Genomic DNA, 16,001 nt, shown 5'->3' with positions numbered 1-16,001 from the left:
TAGATTCTTCATCTCTAACTTCAGCTTCGACTTCTTTTGCTTTTTCAGCATCAGCTACTTTTCCAGACCTTAAGGTAATAGCCTTGACTTGCTCTTTAGCTTCCTTCCTGCCGGGTACTTCCGTGTCACTGGGAAGAGTGCCAGGTTGACGATTGAGCACTGCATTGGCTAATTGACCGATTTGATTTTCCAAGGTCTTGATAGAAACCGCCTGACTCTTGCACAACAGCTTAAGTTCCTCAAAATCAGCACTAGTAGGTGCGGCTGCACTTCCCTGTTGAGGATATGATTGCCTTGTAGCATACTGCTGTGGTTGCTGGAATCCAGGTGGGTTAAACTGTTTACTCACTCCTTGCTGATATGTTGGCTGAATCGCATTCTGATTATTCCCCCAGCTGAAATTTGGATGATTTCTGTTATTAGGATGATAGGTCGCTGGCATAGGTTGTTGTTGTCGCTGATAATTATTCACATACTGAACAGATTCGTTGACAAGAGAACACTGATCTGTAGCATGAGAACCTGCACAAAGCTCACAAACCATAGCTATTTGATTAACTCCATACGTAGCCAGAGAATCGACCTTCATTGATAGCGCTTGGAGCTGGGCTGCAATAGCGGTGGCTGCATCAACTTCCAGAATACCTGCTACCTTGCCTGACGTCATCCTCTGAGTTGGGTTTTGATGCTCATTTGCAGCCATCGTCTCTATAAGATTATACGCCTCAGTATAGCTTTTAGCCCATAAGGCGCTTCCAGCTGCTGCATCGAGCATGGGCTGAGATTGGGCCCCCAAACCATTATAGAAACCAGTGATCACCATCCAATCCGGCATTCCATGATGTGGACATTTTCTCAACATTTCCTTGTAGCGTTCCCAAGCCTCGCACATAGATTCTGTAGGTTGCTGCGCAAACTGAGTAAGAGCACTCCTCATAGCAGCAGTCTTTGCCATTGGATAAAACTTCACCAGAAACTTTTGCGCAAGATCTTGCCACGTAGTGATGGACCCAGCTGGTTCAGAATGTAACTAGTCTTTAGCCTTATCCCTCAGTGAGAATGGAAAAGCCTCAACTTGATAGCCTCATCAGTCACGCCATTATACTTAAAAGTGCTGCAGATCTCGACAAAATTTCTTATGTGCATGTTGGGGTCTTCAGTTGCCGCTCCTCCAAAAGAAACAGAATTCTGCACCATCTGAATAGTGCCCGGCTTGATTTCAAAGGTGTTAGCTTGAATAGCCGGATGAAGGATGTTTGACTGAATATCATCAATTTTAGGCCGAGAAAAATCCATAAGAGCTGGATCAGCTTGAACAATACGATCTCCCATATTTACTGGTTCTTTCTGCTCAGCTCCTGAATCCGAATCTTCAAAATCTAACTTCTCCGGAATATCAAGAACTTCGTCTGTCTCCTCAGCTGTATCTAAAGTCCTCTTGCGAGCACGAGAACGAGTTTGCATAAACGCTTGCTAAAGTACCTGAAACACAACCGAAAAGAGTAAGTAACTATTACGTCCTAATCACTGAGTCCTAATGACCAATGATGGTAAGTACATAAACTAAACAAATACGCCGAGTCCCCGGCAGCGGGGCCAAAAACTTGTTAGGGCGAAAACACGCGCTAATATTCACGCAAGTATACGCGTTCGCAAGTAATATAGAATACTTTCTAGTTCGTTCCCTCAGAGACTCAGACTAATTTATTGTCTAATTAAACTCACTCACCAATGTATGATTACTTCTCAATGTTAAGATAATAACACTTAAAATTGTTGATCAAATATTAACTATAATTAACTACTTAATTAACCACTTAATTAACACTTCAAATTATCAATAATAAAACACTCATGAGATCACAACTTCATTATTACTTCCTTCTATAGCCATTGTTATTACCTTTAGCATGCGACAGTGATGATATTAATCGAATAACACAAAACTGATAAAAGCCAACTTTCATTGTACTAATACCATTCTACCAAACATCCACAATTAAGATAGAAGTTGAATAGTCATCAATTATGTTGAGTTCCTATATGTCTACAGAAATTGACAACACAACGATTTAAGCACAAGTTATTTCTTTTGATTACATAGGGCAAATAAAACTGTTAGAGTTACCCACTAATCATGCACAACGTACATGAACCTATGCTAGCATGGCAAGTTCTAAATCTCAAGATCCACCGTCACTTCACAAGAGATTAACACCCTATCTTATATGTTCGCGACGCACATAAGACGAATACGCACAACCAATACTAGATATCATGCAATCATCACACACTAAAGTATTAAACAATTAACTAAAGAATTCAATAATAAATCCGTTGTAACCCCATGATCACGATTAGCCCATAATAGAACTTATCGCCATCATGGGTTCATATGAAATCATGACAAATAACATAAGAAAATAATAACTACACTAATTATATTAAAACCGAGTACGTCACAAGAGTAAATAAGTCAAAGCAAGAAAACTAGCATCCAACGTTACAATGAAACAAGAATCACAAGAATATATGCTTCCTCTTCGTTGCGGTGTGCTAAATCGGTCTTCTTCCTTATCTCCTTTGCTTCTTGCGTAAAACACAATCTAAAACATAATCTCCTTCATACTCCCTATGAAAACGTCTCAAATCTACCTATATAATAGTCCCATAAAACTCAGATTACATAGAAGTTGGAAGCCACACAGAAGTAGAAGTCTAAAATAATTCAGCTTTTTCTCCGACCTTGCGCGGCCGCTCAGCATTTCTGCGCGGGCGCGCAGGCTGCTGCGCGGCCGCTCAGCATCGCTGCGCGGGCGCGCAGGACCCTACTGGAAAAATTCCAAGCTTGCTCCGTTTCTTCGCCGTAATCTTCCCATTCCTTTCCTCTCGCAATGGTGAACACATACCAAGGCTTATTCTTGATGATTCCTCCACCGAAATGCAACTAATACCCTAAAATGCATAAACACTAGAAAAACGCATCAAATACACAAAATACTTGATTTCAGGACACCAATTTAAGCCATTTTAAGACGTTCTAAGTGGTATAAAATGCCACTTATCACCTTTCTTCTTGTAAAACCTCTAAGGTTATCCTTGAATCGTTCCTCCTGTATTCCCTAGATACAGGGCATATCAAAATACCATATACTAATACTAGAATCATTGTCTATATACTTTTGAAAAATTTCTCCACTAATTCTTTAAAGATTGTTGTTTCCTTAATTCTTTCCAATTCATACTGTCAAAACTCATACTATCCCTATTAAGGGTGGAATGCCAACCTTTATGCATTTCCCTAGGATTCATTTTAAGTTACCGATGTTCTATCTTTAATGCCACCTTTAAAAAGGTACATGCATCCTTCCATGGATAAATCAAGTCATATATCCCTGATAAGGGTGTCTTATTCAATCATTCCCACCTCGATAGTATATGCCTAATTTCACAATAACATCTGTATACAAAATGAGGTTAATCAAAATGGCCTCCAAAAGATAACAATGGTTATCCGCTTTTCTTGCCTAATCTGGTAACGATAACAAGGATGTTCTGGAAGATATTGGTCGTGTTCAACATGAACTTCTTCTTAATAATTCCTTATTTACTTTTGTTGTTTATCTCAACAGTCATCTCAATGTTGGGATATCTTTCATACCTGGCGTCTCCCTTTCTGGGTATCAAGCCACCGGTCTTACACTTCACATTCTTGAAGGTCACTTCCTTCATCCAATTTTCCTAATTTCTTACTTCCTTGTCTCCTCAGTCTATCCGCGTCTCATTATTTATCCTTCGAACTATCTCAAGGTTTCCTCGAATCCTCCCAACTTACAGGAGATAAAATATATGTATCTCTTATGCCTTCAACCATCAATTTTAACCCATGGTGAATCACCCTCATCCTGACGAATGCATACTTTTCTATTTCTATTGCTACGAGTCTTTAGGGTTTCCTCATACCCAACTCCCTTATCATACCTCAAACTCTATTGCCTTTATATTCCTTTCCACTTCAGTTTCTTTTTATTTTCCTTTCTCTTATCATTATTTCATGAACCAACACAACATAAGCATTGATTTCAGACATCCCGTCATTCTGGATTCGTGTCCTCAGAACGAATCTTGACAACTTTTACAACTTAGATTCATAATTCATCATACTCGTGTGCCTTTGTTCTGGCTTTAAAGCTTTTACACTATCTTCATAACCTTGGGAAGTACTTTCCTGAAAACAATTGACTAAACTTAAATCAGTTTATTATAATCTCTTGCTCCGTGCCTTCCTTGGCCTTTCACCAGCGGGTGGCCTCTCTCTTAGGAGGGTAAGTGATAAAACAGTCTTTTGTGATTCGTCAATCATTTAGAATCTCAAATGATTCCTATATTTCCTTTAGCCAGGCTCTTGCCTCGACTGGGTCAGCTTGTTCCTTGGAACTCTAAGGGCTTAGCGACTTAAAGGTCCTGAAAGAATTTTTCACCGCATTGTTTCCTCAAGGTGGTGGTTGGGGATAATAGTCTAAGTTCTGTCTAGACAGGTCCATGAATTGCCGTATAAGAGTACCGTCTCGGGTCTCCTTTCCTTACTCGTCTTTCTGTTTCCTTAGTTTGAAATGTTTCATCCTTCTCCCATACTTGGGGTTATCTTATACGTTAAAATCCTTGTTTTCCACTCTATTATGTTATGGGTTCTTTCTTTCTTGATGGCAACCTCCCTGACTATCACATTCAGGGTTTGCCCTAAATCTTATTCCTCAAACTATGGCTCTCATCTAAGTTCTCATCCTTAAGCTCTTGAACTTTCGGAATCCAAATTCTATAGGAATACCTTATTATTCCCTTATCATCTTTCTCGGTATTAATCTCATATTTATTTGTTGGCTCTCTGCCTTCATTCATCACCTTTTTCTGGCACAATATGCTCTTTTCCAATAATTCGGGCTGTATTGCAATCTCAAACAGCTTTTCGGTACCGGCTCCGGTTACCTTCACTTCTATTTCCATTTTCTCAAAATCTCTTTTAAACTCTTCTAAAGACATTATCATCTTGGGTCACTCCTTTTTACTAAGGGCATCAGCCACCACATTGGCTTTCCCCGAATGATAAAGAATCTCATAATCGTAATCCTTGATTAGCTCTAACCGCCTCCTCTGGCGTATGTTGAGCTCTTTCTACGTGAATATGTACTAGAGCACTTATGGCTTAGGTAATTCTCGCATTCTCTCCATACAAGTAGTGCCTCCAATCTTTAGGACAAACTATTGCCACGAGCCCAAGCTCATGGGTGGGGATATCGAATTTTATATTCCCTTAATTGTCTTGACGCATACGCGATTACCTTGTTGTGCTGTATAAGAAGCACCCTAATTCCTTATGCGAAGCGTCACTACACATCACAAAATCTCCTTTTCCATCCGGCAACGCCATCATAGGGGTCGTCACCAATCTTTGCTTCAGTTCTTGAAAGTTGTTCTCGTATTTCTCCATCCATTCAACTTCTCAGTCTTACGAGTAAGCCGCGTTAAAGGGGGCTACTATCTTTACAAACTTGAACGAACCTCCGGTAGTGACCGACCAATCCTACCTCCGGTAGTCGACCTAACCATGGTCATCAATTCGTCAGTGGTCCTTTATTCATTCTTATCAGGATCCTCCATAGGATTCTCCTCAGCAACTGTCCCTTCTAGGACAACATCCTCAACCGCTACATCCTCAATATGAACATCATCCGATCCCGCGTTAGGACGCTCTATCGGATCCATTATCTGATCTCCAATAACTTAATAAAACATCATCGCGTTGTTGCTCCTTAACCTCAGGGTTCGGAGTCCCGCTACCATATATGATAACGAACTACGCTTCTATCACGATATTTATAAGGGTTCCCATAAGGGTTTTAACTGTCAGTACTACGTTAGGTAGTCCGACTATGAACTTGGCAAGAGTTCTTATTATCTTAGTGAACTTATTATCTTAATGTCACATCATCTCTGAGGTTTATAATGCTTCACTCTGATACCACTTCTGTAACACCCCCAAATCCGGGGTCGGGGATCCGGGTTGTCACGAGTTCCATTTCCCTTAACAACACCCAATCTTAATAAATAATCAACTACTCTGTACGGTGACCCCACCATTAAACACACACACCACAAGTTATAGCCTTAGAGATGAATATCCAAAAATAATCACAAGTCGTTTTATTCCACAATTACATGCCAATACACCTTAAACAGGTTTCTGAATAAATTTGCATTTCTTTGCCATTATTACAATTCATAAATATACATAATCTGGTACATCAAAAGTTGAAAGCCTAGCCTATTGGTAGTTCCTATCTCAGCTACAGCGACATCAATGCCTATAGGAAACTGCGGAACGTTTCCTATCCGCTCGCGAATTGGGAGCTTGGTCCTATTCATCTTGTCTATCTGATGTTGTGTGATGAAAGAAGAAAGCAAGGGTGAGCAACAAGCCCACCAAAATAATATGTATAATGATTAACAATATATGAGCCTTCTCATAGTACTCATGAAAGTCTTGGTCAAAAGAAATGAACCAAGTTGATATCTTAATGCGATGAAGTCGCAAAATATTCAGTATATATATATATACTTTTCAAATATGGGAAGTCCTCTTCCATGCATAATACACACAGAGTTCCCATGTATTACTGTATAAAAATATCGTTGCAAGGTGATCTCATATATCTAACCTTGTCTCAACGTTTTTCTGAAAATCTTTGTCATGCATAAGATAATCATTTACTAGATATAAGTTTAAAAGATGAAGTTACAAGATGCTCCAATATACTTATATCTTTTCCAAATACTACTTGAACTACCACCGTTCAAGTTATAATTAGTTTCAAAAGTTCATCACACTGATGAGACTACAAGATAAGACTTGAATAGATTCAATCTTTGAAATATTTTGAAGGAAATGAAGTTATGATATACCTCATTAAGTCCCGATATATATATGTACACCTATATATATACATACGTTTCCTGAAAACCTCTGTCATGTAAAGTATGAACAGAATTGCAATATCCAATAAATTTGGAAAGGAAAGAATTTTGGCATAAACCTGATATCTTGCTGATCAGGCAAAGATACCAATAAGTAACCTTTTCTACTAGTAGATGGATGAATCCCCCACCGGTCATCACCCTGGCCACATAAGGACCTTGTGCTGGACCGCCACCCGGCCTCTTACGCGTTGATGGACTGCCACCCAGCCACTTACACTTTGATAGACCGTACCCCGGCCTGTCGCTTATGCCGACTCAATTAGATAGGCTTACTTCCCGAACGTTGGGTAAGTAATCAATTCATTAGTTTTCTCAAAACAGCAACCACGTTGTGAATGTAAAATGCACCACAGAGCTGGATCCCCCAGGTTTTGAGCGAGTATTTAAATCCCCTTTGAAAGGAAGATCTTAAATATAAAAAAATGAGTTTCGGGGTCCACTCTAACTTTAAAAATCATTTTGAAGACTCGAAAACATTTTTAAGAATGTTTGGAGTACTGCTGATTTATTAAAATAAATCAGTCCCGATATATTAGAAAATATCTGAATATTATTATTTAAATAATATTCTCATAAAGATAATCCTTATAAAAATAATTGAAGTAGAAGTTTTAAAACTTATACTTGAAATGGATATTAAATAACCAAAGATATACTTATATGAAAGTACTATCTTTATTTGAATAATCGAAAATAAGTTTGATTATTGACACCTTATTCTTTAATTAAATAAAGAATATATTTCAGTAATAAGCGGAGTCATAATACCTCGAATGAATATTATAAATAATATTCATTAAATAAAATAAAGGAGTTATACATCCTCAAATGAATATTCAAATAATATTCAATTAATCAAATAAAAGGAGTCATAAGCCCTCGAATGAATATTCGAAATAAAATTCAATAAATAATATAAAGTTATCGAATAACCCTTATTCGATTAAAAGTTATGAAAAATATAACCATATATATATAAATATATATATATAAAATCTACTCGGGATCCTCGACTCCCGGTTTTAGAAAATGTTTTCACCTTTGGGTCCCTATACTAAGGGTATATGCAAATTACCGTTATTCTCTAGCATAGGTATTATCAACTGAACCAACAGATATATATGGCAAGAATACGAAACAGGCATGCATATATACCATATCACATGCTACAATATATCGCAAGAATTTGCTAATAACAAATATGCATTTATCGCAAGATCATGCATATACACATATACATCACCACAACAGTTATAACGGGTAGAAAACTTGCCTGAGCGACTGGGGGTTACGAATGGCTCGGGACGAGTCTGGTAACCTATAAGCAACAAGTAAGTTGGAATTAAACCAAAGTCACTTGTAAATCTATACTCTAACCAACTCAGACTCTAACGCTCGTTTTGCGCATACTGATTCTCTTAAGTCACTCGAGTACCCTCGGCTCCACCATTTTTAATAATTTAACCATTATGAGTTTTAAGGCGATTCCTTCGCGAGTATCTTACCAACTTCCTATTACACCTTACATAAATGTTTCATACTTCAATTAGTCCTTTAAGGTCTTTAACCTATGTTTCAAAGTAAGGCGAGGGGAAAAGTTTCGTTCGCGAAACGCCATTACTTGAAACGGTCGTTTCTCCTAAACCGTGCATCGGAATCGAACGAACTACATATCAAAACGAAGCTCGTAACATGAACTATCTAAACATGGCAATGGTCATAATCTAGCAGGGTGTTCTCGGGTAAAAATTTTATGAACAAAAGCAGTCTAAAGTAAATCGGACATTACGACGGCTATGTTTACGCGATTTCCCAAATTTAAACCATTCCAAAACCATCACAATTCAACCCCAATTCACAACCAAATCAAACCTCAATCCAAAATACATTACAATAGCCCCAAACCAACTCATTATAATCCATTTATTTACTCCTAAAACTTGAATTTAAACTATACTTAAGTTCTTTTAACCAAAACAACAAGATTCACCATTCCATTTCACTACCACTCCAACCCAAACTCTAAACCACAAGCATTAAGCTACTATATCATCATAACAATCAAAATCATCTTATTATACAAAGGAATCTAGGGTTTGGAGATGATATACCTTCCTTGAAGTGGTGGGAGTAGCTAGGAAGCCTTAGGAAGCCTTGAGGAGTCTTAGGAAAGCTTGGATCTTAAAGGAAAAACAAGAAAATCAAGTTAAAATTCTTGAAGTCACTATTCATTGTCTTCTTCATTGATTTCTTGAAGAAGATTGAGAAAGAATTGAAGGCTTAAACTCATAATATAGCCATAACTATGCATAAGGATGACTAGGGAATTATCTTACCAATTTAGGAAGCCTTGATCTTGAGTTTTGAAAATTCTAGCTTCTTGAAAATGAAAAAGCCGAGAGTAAAGCTTGGAGAAGATGAAATGTTTTGTGTTTTTGTTTTGATTTGTTTTGGTTGGTTGAATATTTGATTTGTTTTAGGTTAATTACCAAATTAACCTTGGTTTTGTGTGGTTAATATTCCACCACATTTCCTTCCTTCCCATGTCATGCTTATGTCATGCTATGATGTCATCTTTCCCTCCTTGTCCTCTTCTCATTGGTTGGGTGACATCATCCTCTCTAATCCCTTTGATTAACTTCCTAATTGTTTGCCTAATGACCGCTGATCTGTTACACGGTTCGCTTAACTTTCGTTTTCGTTTATCGTTTGAGGGATCATACCCGGGATCTTATTACTTAGGTTCCCTTAACCTTTGTCAATATATTGTATTCCTTTTATGATCCTCTCTTATAATCCTTTAATTTAAATCATTTTTATCCTGTTACCTTATACTCAATTCTTTCCGTATCTAGTGGATTTCCGAGAAAAATCAAAGTGTTCGGAATTGGATTCTGACGATCTTTACATACACTTATATACCACATAGAGTACTAATAATATCCCAGAAGATCAATAACAGAACCCCTACATAGTGTGGCATGAAAAGTTTTCTCATTCAGCATAATCTACAAAATCACTATTCATAAGGGTTTCAAAAATTTCCAAAAATTGGGGTTATTACATACCCAATGGCTATCGGAACGTCGATCGGTTATATGTAGCTATTTTGTACAAAACCTGATTATGTGTTGCGATGGAATACTTTGCGAAATCGACAACCCTACTTCCATAAAAGGACAAATATACCTATTTTATGAAAACGAACACCGAACCGGTTTTTGAAGACGTGAGCCCTGATTGATACGTGTATTATTATATTGAGAATGTTACAAGTCGGGCTTGTTAACGTATGGATAGATTGTTAGTGAGGATAGTCAAGCATATTCGGACGTCTAATTTAGGGTATTTTGGTTCCTGTAGGTTCCAGTTGAAATCCTTAGCATCCCGGTCAGTGCAAAGCCAGTCAGAAATTAGTGTTAATGCGTATTAAGGCAAGTACCCCTGTCCATATATGTATGGTTCAGCATATATGAATATAATGTTGTTTTATTCTCGTAGTGGAACAGAACGATTTAAGTTACGTATCCCCTGGGTTTCAAATTGTTTTGTTAACTGGTGTTTTGGGGGAAAAGTAACTTCTGAAAATGCCTATCTCTAAATTTTGAATAAAATGAAAATGTTTTGGAAAATATGTTGTGTTATAACTGTTTTGACAAGAGATAGGTAAGTGATTTGGAAAACTGGATAAAAATGATCAGATAATTGGATGAGTGTGCGCAGAAGGCCCGTAACGGCCTGGAAGTTAGCGTAAGAGGCGAAGTGGTTGTGTACCCTGTTATAACCACCAGCCCAGCGTGACAGAGACCTAGCTAGTCTCTGAGTTCCGGAACAAGTTTCATAGGATAGCCTGATCAGCTGTCTCACCAGGGATCATCCAATGCTTTTATATCTGAGCAAGCGATTTTGAGGTTCCCGGAGAGGAACAAGTTTTATAGGTCCTGTGATGGGGCAAGTTTTATGGTTTCCGTAACGGAACAGTTAGTTTTATAGGTCCTGCGATGGGACGAATGATTTGAAAATGGAAGTAGCATGCTAAAATTTAACCCTACTATTTACACAGCACTATTAATAAAATGTTTAGAGAGCATGCTAGCTATTAAAGATCCAGTTTATCAGTGTTTATCTGTTTACACTTGTTTTACTTGTTTTCTACTAACAAGTTATAATTTCTGTTCCTACAATTGTTTATTATAAACTGTTTTAGTTAGTATTCATATAGTGGTACTGCTGAGCGGTTGGACGCTCACTCTTGCAAATGTGTTGGTATATTTCCGCATTTCAGATGCCTAGGGGATGTTGCTGTTTTGCTAAGGGCCAGTTTCCAATTCCTCCTGTGTCGAGCTCCTCTGATTAAGTTGTGTCTGGTGAAGTGTGGTCTGTGAGTTGCTGTAGAAAGAATAACAGTCATGACAGGTTATTGAATTAGTTGGTTTGTAATAAGTTTGTAACCTAAATTATACTTGAAGCTGGAAAAGATCTTGTGGAAGAGTTGTTTATATTGAAATAAAGTAAGTAGTTGTATTATAATTATAGTTTCATTTTGTTAGTGACGTCAACTCCTGACCCGGGGTTGAGACCGTCACACTTTTTGTACATCAATCATAGTTCGACCAGTAGCTAAGAATGGTCTCCCCAAGATAATGGAAATCTTCTTATCCTCCTCAAAGTCAAGAATTACAAAGTCAGCAGGGAAGATGAGTTTATCTACCTTGACCAAGACATCCTCCACTATACCTTGTGGTTAAGCGATGGAACGGTCAGCTAGTTGCAATGACATGTATGTTGGTTTCGGATCAGGCATACCAAGCTTCTTGAAGATAGATAAGGGCATCAGATTGATGCTAGCTCCTAAATCACATAAACACTTGTCGAACGACAAGTTTCTGATGGTGCAAGGAATAGTGAAGCTTCCAGGATCTTTAAGCTTAGGAGGCAACTTATGTTGTAGCACAGAACTGCATTCCTCCGTTAGAGCAACGGTCTCTAAGTCATCGAGCTTCACTTTCCGAGAGAGAATAGCTTTCATAAACCTCGCATAGCTAGGCATCTTTTCAAGAGTTTCAGCGAAAGGTATGTTGATATGAAGTTTCTTGAACACCTCCAAAAACTTCACAAACTGCTTATCCAGCTTTTTCTTCTGCAGCCTCTTAGGAAAAGGAGGTGGAGAATAGATCTGTTTCTCCCCTGTATTACCCTCAGGAGGAGTGTGTTCCATAGTAGTCTTCCCTGATTCCACTTCTGCTTCCTTCTGCACTTCTTCTTCAGCCACAACTGTATTTTCTGAAACTTGAGATTTTTCAGGCTCTTCGTCTTGCTGAATTTGGGGGCTTGCGACCTTTCCAGACCTTAAGGTGATGGCGTCCACCTGTTCTTCAACTTCCCTCTTTCCTGGATTTGTTTCTGTATCACTAGGAAGCGTTCCCAGTGGTCGATTCAATAAGGCATTAGCAATTTACCCTATTTGGTTCTCCAGAGTCTTGATAGAAATAGTCTGGCTTTGGCATATAAGAGCCTGGTTTTTGCACATAAGCCGCAACTCCTCCAATTCAGAATTTTCATTCGAAGATAGACATGCACCAAGAGTTTGTTGTTTTAGTGTAATTTATTGTTGAAAACCAGGAGGTTTGAATAGCTTATTTCCAAACTGCTGGAACGGATGTTTCCTCGCATTCTGATTGTTGCTCCAGCTGAAGTTAGGATGATTCTAGTTGTCAGGATGATAAGTGTCTGGAACTGGTTGCTGCGATCTCTGAAAATTGCTCACAAACTGAGCCTAGTCACTAGATATAGCGCATTGCTCCGTCACATGCGGACCTGCACACAGCTCACAAACACTAATTATCTGTTTAACGCCATAGTTAGCCTTTAGTTGAGCAGTGATAGCCGTAGCTGTATCCACTTCAAGAACTCCTGCTACCTTGCCCTGTGGACATCTCTGGGTTGGATACTGATATTCATTAGCAGCCATCAGTTCAATTAGATCATAAGCTTCCTCATAGCTCTTTGCCCATAATGCTCCGCCTGATGCTGCATCGAGCATGGGTCTGGACTGTGCTCCCAACCCATTGTAAAAATAATTGATGATCATCCAATCAGGCATTCCATGATGAGGACACTTCCTAAGCATCTCCTTGTAGCGATCCCAAGCTTCACATAGCGATTCTTCCGTTTGCTGCACAAATTGAGTAATAGCATTTCTGAGTGCAGCTGTCTTCGCCATATGGAAGAATTTAGTAAGAAACTTCTCAGCAAGATCTTCCCAAGTAGTAATCGAACTAGCTGATAGAGAGTGTAATCAGCTCTTAGCCTTGTCCCTCAGAGAGAATGGGAACAGTCTCAGCTTCACAGCATCTTCAGAAACACCGTTGAACTTGAAGGTGTCGTAGATCTCAATGAAATCCTTAATGTGTATATTGGGATCTTCAGTTGGAGAACCCCCAAACTGGATTGAATTCTGCACCCATTGAATTATGCCAGGCTTGATCTCAAAGGTATTAGCTATGATAGTTGGCCGGACAATGCTAGATTGAATGTCATTGATCTTGGGTTGAGAAAAATCCATCAAGGCTTTTGTTCGTGCTGTTGGATCTCCCATTGTAATGAGTACCTGAAACACAAACAAATAAACCGTGAAAGTAAAAGAATCTGAGTCAGTGAACTTTAACGACCACTGATGACAAGCGCATAAACTAAAAATTAACACCGAGTCCCCGGCAGCGGCGCCAAAAACTTGTTAGGGCGAAAACACTCGCTAATATTCACGCAAGTATACGCGTTCGCAAGTAGTATAAGATATAAACCAGATTCGTTCCCACAGAGACTGGTTTAGGTTAAGTTCAATTTATGCACATATGCAATAATGTACGGTTATCGCTCAATGCTAAGACAAATAACAAATTGGGTTTTGATTAAACTAAGAGATTATACTAAATAACATTAACTAAGAAAATTGAGGTTGAATTACTATATATGACAAACATGGGATTCTAACTTCATTAAATACTTCATTCAATAGTCTTATTATTCTTAACCTTAGCATGTAATGGTGATGACACTAATCAGATAACACGAAACTAGTAAGCGCAAACTTTCGTTGTACGAATACCCTACTACCAAGCATCCACAAAAGAGATAGAAGTTGAGTGGACACCAATTATGCTTAATCCTTATATGTCTATAAGAATTGAAAACAAAATGGTTTAATGCGCAAGTTATCTATCGTGATTACATAGGGCAAGTAAGATGGTTAAAATTACCTACGAATCATGCATAACAAATACATGAACCTATGCTAGCATGGCAAGTTCTAAATCTCTAAATTCGCTGTCACTTCAGAAGAGATTAACACAATTTTTTTATATGTTAGCTACGCACATAAGATGAATAAGCACAACCAATACTAGGATATCATACAATCACCACACACCAAGATATCGAAACAAATTAATTACTGAAATCCATAAGTAAATCCGCTAGAATCCCATGATAACGATTAGCCCATAATTGAACTCATCGTCATCATGGGTTTCAATGAAAGCATGGTATAAAACAAGGTCTTAATAAACTGAATAATAATCAAAGTACGAATAAAAAAAGGTCTAGGTTCAACAAGAATGAAAACGAGCATCCAAAGTTACAACTATTTTAAAAGAATCACAAGTAGAAAACAAGATCTTCTTTCTCGGAGTTGTTTTGTGCTTCTAGGTCTTCTCCTTGATGAAAACCCTTTTTTTAAGTATATATAAGCCCCTACTGGACCTGTACCCTTAAAATTATCAAATTCCACTCAAAAAGGCTTTTTTAGCGAAATCATCGAAATCAGCCGCGCATCAGCATGCGGTCGTGTGTGGGTCTGACGCGGCCGCGTGTCGGCATGCGGTCGTGTGCACTTCTGACGCGGGCGCGTGGGCGGCTTCTGGAAAATTCTGATGAATCTTATTTTGGCCATAACTTGAGTTCTACTCGTCAGAATTAGGCGATTCAACTGCCCACGCGAAGCTAACGAGATTCTCTACAACTTGACAATGGTCTTGGCTTCTAAATCTGATCACTTTTCATCATATTTCCTTTAAAAGCTCCTTTCTTCATTTAACTGATACCTGAAATACAATAACACAAAAACACATCAAAATACGAACAACTTGGGTCCAAAACACCAATTTAAACTAGTAATAAAGCGTTCCAAGTGGATATAAAATCCACTTATCGTCCATTATAAAATTAAACTGTACATTTTGGCTAAATAGTTGTTTTGATAGAGATTGATTTCGTTCAATATTAGTTGAAAAAGAGGAAATGTACTTACTCAATTGATTCTTCAGAAACCTACTTTTACGACACACCTTGGGATTTTCTGTAAACTTTTAGAGTCAATATAAGTGGATTGTTGATACCTACATTTTGGCTATAATTAGAAGAGTCTTAAAAGCATGTATTTTCCTAAAAAATCTTGTGTTGACACCAATGAATGTTATTGTTGATAGAGTTTGGACACTTGTTAGATCATTTCACAGATTTTATGGGCATATCTTCTGTAAACCCTTAGAAGATAACACTCCTCTTGTATAGATCGTCTATGAGTTTAACGGGTTGGTAAACCTAAAATTTCCCGTCACGCCTACGAAAAGGAGTATAGGACTTTTCTTAGTTATCATTTTTCTCTTTGATTTTTCTCGAGGACGAGCAAAAGATAGGTGTTGGGGCATTTGATAAGTCCATATTCAGCATCTTTTTAATACCTATTTTATGTTCGTCTACGTAATTTTATTAATAAATAAATTCTTTTATTTTATTTTGTAGGAAAATAATAAAATCAGAATTTGAGCTGGAAAAAGTGCAAATAAGGAAGATTCTTGAAGTCAAAGGAATTGGAAGATAAATAGAATACTTGTTGGAGAAGAAAAAGGAATACAAGGAGATACTTTTAGAATCCTACTTCTAATCAAATGCCCAAACCCCTAAAA

The 16,001-nt window shown here is 38.0% G+C and overlaps 2 non-coding genes across 2 annotated transcripts; both read left to right on the top strand.

Annotated features, from left to right (window-relative positions):
* The first annotated feature begins 833 nt into the window (after window positions 1-833).
* On the top strand, window positions 834-940 carry LOC141681559 (small nucleolar RNA R71). The gene has a single exon (XR_012558988.1). It is a non-coding gene; the product is annotated as a small nucleolar RNA R71 (small nucleolar RNA).
* Window positions 941-13,136: 12,196 nt separating this feature from the next.
* On the top strand, window positions 13,137-13,243 carry LOC141682020 (small nucleolar RNA R71). Its single transcript, XR_012559424.1, has one exon. It is a non-coding gene; the product is annotated as a small nucleolar RNA R71 (small nucleolar RNA).
* Window positions 13,244-16,001: the final 2,758 nt, after the last annotated feature.

The sequence above is a fragment of the Apium graveolens genome, chromosome 8 (assembly GCF_009905375.1).
Source record: "Apium graveolens cultivar Ventura chromosome 8, ASM990537v1, whole genome shotgun sequence".
NCBI classification, from domain to species: Eukaryota; Viridiplantae; Streptophyta; class Magnoliopsida; order Apiales; family Apiaceae; genus Apium; species Apium graveolens.
The sequence above is the reverse complement of the archived record's forward strand: the minus strand, read 5'-3'. Positions and strand labels throughout refer to the sequence as shown.